Consider the following 4,583-nt stretch of genomic DNA (forward strand, 5'->3'; position numbering starts at 1 on the left):
AGAGTCTTCTTTTCAGATTACTGAGCGGTCCTAATTTTTCTGTTCAGTTAAACTCATAAGTACACCTTTCAGGTTACATCATAACATTTAAATAAATATAATAATTTATCTAGTTACAGTGTAAAAATGGTATAATATCCTATGATAAAATGCTACTGTAAAAATGTATTAATATACATTAAATTCCTTTATAAAAGGAAAAAATTCACTGTAAAACAGTGTGCGCGCTACCGTGGTGTTTTGTAGGCTATTTGTGTGCATGCCACTGTACCTTTTATATATTAAAGGGGTTATATGATGCTGCTAAAAAGAACATGTTGTGTATTTGGTGTAATGCAATGTGTTTATGCGGTTTAAGGTAAAAAAAAAAACAAAAAACATTATTTTCCACATAATGTACATTATTGTTGCTCCTCTATGCCCCGTCTTTCTGAAACAGGTCAGTTTTTACAAAGCTCATCGTTCTGAAAAGCAAGGTGTACGCTGATTGGCCAGCTATCCAGTGCGTTGTGATTGGCTGAATGCTTCAAGCGTGTGACGGAAATTAGGGCTGTACGATTAATCGAAATAATCATAAAATCACGATTTGAGCATGCGCGATTTCTAAATCGCTTTATAGCATGATTTTCCATGGCCCCATACCACAGTATGCTATCCAATCCAATCAAAATGAAGCACGCCTAAATGGAGCGCGAGAACAGAACAGACTGGGCATATGCCTACGTAACTCCAGGTTCACACACTCTGTCTGTGATGCGTATTTATTCCGAGCCAATGTTAACGGATCAGAGCATTCACACTGCACGCGGAAAAAGATGCAAAAGATGTGAACAGAAAAGGTTAGAAATAGAAAGGTGGGAAAATAATAAATATCTAGCACATGAGCATAGAGAGAGTTGTGAGTACACAGGACGCAGTTTGAGCGAGAGGAAACACATTTTAAGTGCGTGCACTCTCTTCGGGCGAGAGCAGCGTGTATCTGAGCATGTGTGTCTGGTTTTGTGACAGAGCAAAGGAAATCTGCGTGCGAGCGGATAGATTCGCGCTCGCGCATTATTTTAATGTGCTTTCGCATTACAATAATGCGCTCTCGCTGCTGCTTCTGCACCGCATACACATACTGTATACGTACTGCAGACGGAGTACGTGTGAACCTGTATAATGTATAACAAATATATTTCAACACCTGAGGCACCACTACAATGAGCTCTATGACCAATGCATGGCAAAAAAGAAAAAGAAAAAAAAATCCCTGGACACTGGATTTATTTTTAAATTTTTTTTTGCCATATGTCTAGACATTTTGTAACACCTTTACTTAGTGATTATTTTGACTTATGTCTGTTCTAGAGACATGTTACAAATTTTTGATAAAGCTAATTGGTTTTCTTTTGGAAATATGTTTCAAATTCACACTGAATGCATTTATGACTGTAAAGCATGTCTGTGTGTGTCAAAATCGTGTTTAAAATCGAAATCACAAAATTCGCGATAGTTTTTTTTGTCCATATCACACAGCCCTTAACCGGTGCAACAAGACAAAAACAACAAAACCCATTATAAATGAGGCATTTGTTGCATACAGTGGGGACATAATTACTGATTATAATGACTTATGCTGACTTTTTACGCGTTGCATTGCGTTGCGTATCGTGCTGCATAAACATAAAACCATGTCTGGAGAAATGTCAAACAACAAGCGCTGTTCTACACTGCTCAAAACTCGCATTTGAATCATCAATGGCAAATTCTTTAAATATAAAAAATTTACAGACTGTCCTTGTAAAGTTGGAACTGAGGAATGGACAGCGGCCGTGAGTGAGGAAAGGCCACCGGGCTGAGTGAGTGGCGACCGGTTGGCTTAAGAACGGCACAGCCGGTGGGCAACCACATATTTACTAACTTGCGATGATCTTTCATTCATCACGTGGCTTACATCTGTTTATTGGTGTTTGGCAGTGTATTACAAAACAGATTTTATTAGACTGCTTTGGTAAGTTTGTGAATTAAAAGTTAAGTAAATTAAATGAATGATTTTTTTTAAAGTTTAGTTTAATTTTTTTAAAATTATTTGTTTTTTCCTCCATTTTTTTCTGATAGTTCTTTCTGGCAACAATGATTTCTTTTTTTTTTTTTTTTTAATATATTTTTCAGATTTTTTAGTGTGTAGTACAAGCTTATGACAATCAGTGTGGTAAATTATTTCTCTTTATATAAATATTTTGAATAGTATGGAAAAATATACTTTGAAGGCTTTAGAAAGCAAGTATACAATACTAGAATATTCAAAAAAAAAATATTTTGGTTTAACATTTACACATTTTTAATACACATTTTTGATTTCATTTGATATTAGCATTTCTAGCACAATCTTACAAAGCCCCTGCAGTTCCACCATTCCACCTTGAATTTCTAACATTTGTAAACCGGTTGGGAAACCCTTAGATGATGAGTTTTCTAATTAGTCTGATGTTTTCTATTTTAAATATTTAGAATATAATCCTTGGCTAGACATGAATTAACTTGTCGTTTCAGCTCTTGAAAATTCTTTGGACTCAAATTCCTTTGATCATAATGTCTGAAGAAACATGAAAAAATAACAAAATTGTCCCTGCTAATTTCCTGTTTTCAGGTAAAGGCCCTTGAAACATCACTAATGTCACATCGCTGTGGGCTTTAAAGATATTGGTTCTCAAATTAAACAAAACAATAACTTAAATTTCATCCAAAAGCTTTTATGTTTCAAAGAGAAAGACATGTCACATGCCTACAAGTTATCAATCTCTGAAGACCTGTAGAGTATAATCTGCGGGGGGCAAGTGTGTTGTACTAATACTTATGAACTTCATGACCTGTTTTAAGGTTGTTCATCAAGGCATGTTTGAGAAAAACCTGCCACCTGCATTCTCTTTGCACGTGCTCTCATTTACACATTTTTTACATTAGCCCCCCCATCATGAGAATTCAGTTGTATTTATGATGTATGTTTGCTCAGCTTAAAGATAAATGAGACAGCAGGTGACTTTTTATTTTGTAAGTCATGGTTGCTGCTGTGTTGTGCCCTGATATTTAAGAGTTCAGTTTTCTTTCTTTATAGGAGAGAGGGGTGTAGGTGTCTCAGTTCCCTGGTACCATAAGGGCTGGTTATCATTAAAAGTAGAAACTAATCAGCACTCATCTGCAAGTGAAACTTCGGAAGGGCTTTTGGGTTTTGGACAAGATTTAATGTATATTTTTTAGATGTAATTTATTTATTTTTTTCAGTTTGTTTAATCTAGGGAGGAAAGCTACTGGATTGGAGTTCTGAGAAACATCTTTAAGCCATAGGTTCCTGTTTATAGAAAGCAAATTGGACTGAATGGCGTTTCTTTTTGCCTAAGAATAACCTGCAAAAACACAAAACCATAGTAGAGGAAGCAGGCTGATATTAGCAGCTTTCATCTGTGACTTCTATTCAATTAGCGATGCCTGATCATTAGCTAAAGAGACCACAGAAGACATCAGCGTCCACTATCCCTTGAGATACTTCAGAGTTCATAACTTCTTTTTATTGATCACAACTATGACCAGCATTTTTCAAAGAAGTCTTGATCTGCTGCTCTTTAATCAATTCACCTATAGTTTGTTTTCCTGTTGAGCTCAAAGAGCATGTACCCAAATGCTCTCACACAATGATGGGAAACCATGGTGTGTTTGGGATACGCTAAAACCCAGTGTCTCGTCCCATTTTTATAACTCATGCAGCCAAGAACAACAAACATGGAACAGAATCTTTTTGAACCAAGTTTGAGACAAAATTCAATCCAGGTTCCCCAGCCTTTCTAAACACCCACACCCTGGCCTTATTCTCTGTCTCTTGTTTTTTAAGGTGCTGTCTAGCTCCAACTGATGTGAAACTTGCTCTCCACTGTTTTGGGTTTATTGAGAGAAGAACAATATATCAGCCATGGTTATCAAAAATTAGTATTTAAAGCACCTTAACAGATTTAAGTTAGCAGTGCTAAAAAAAAAAAAAAAGCTACCTTTCAATAATACTTGCAATAACATAAAATAAAACATTAAAAGAAGTCTTAACTTTTTTTAGACTTTAAATTCACAGTGCACCTAAAAAATAATACATGTAGGCCTGGTTAACCAGACAGGGATTAGACTAAGCGAGGATTAGGCCATAGTTCAATTAGTTCATTTAAGAAATTTTTCATAAACATGCCTTAGAAAATACATTACTTGTGTGTATCTTGAGCCAAAGCAAAGGCACTGATATATTGTAAGACCAGTCAGTGCAAGTTTCTTTCAGTTGACACAGCTCAGACCTACATTTTAGTCTGGGACTAGGCTTAAGCCATGTGAAACTAGGGGTATGTCACATTTTATAACTACATAATTAATGTTACACTATGAATACATTTTCAATTAAGGGTTTAAATCTAAAAGAGTGATTTCACAGTCCACCAATAAACACATAGCTCAAAGTTATTAATATTTTTTTATTTATTTAATTTTTACACAGTAAAATGTTAATACACAACGGCCTGGTTTCACAGACAGGGTTTAGACTAAGCCAGGATTAGGGCATAGTTCAA

This window comes from Cyprinus carpio, chromosome B25 (assembly GCF_018340385.1).
Source record: "Cyprinus carpio isolate SPL01 chromosome B25, ASM1834038v1, whole genome shotgun sequence".
Classification (NCBI taxonomy): domain Eukaryota; kingdom Metazoa; phylum Chordata; class Actinopteri; order Cypriniformes; family Cyprinidae; genus Cyprinus; species Cyprinus carpio.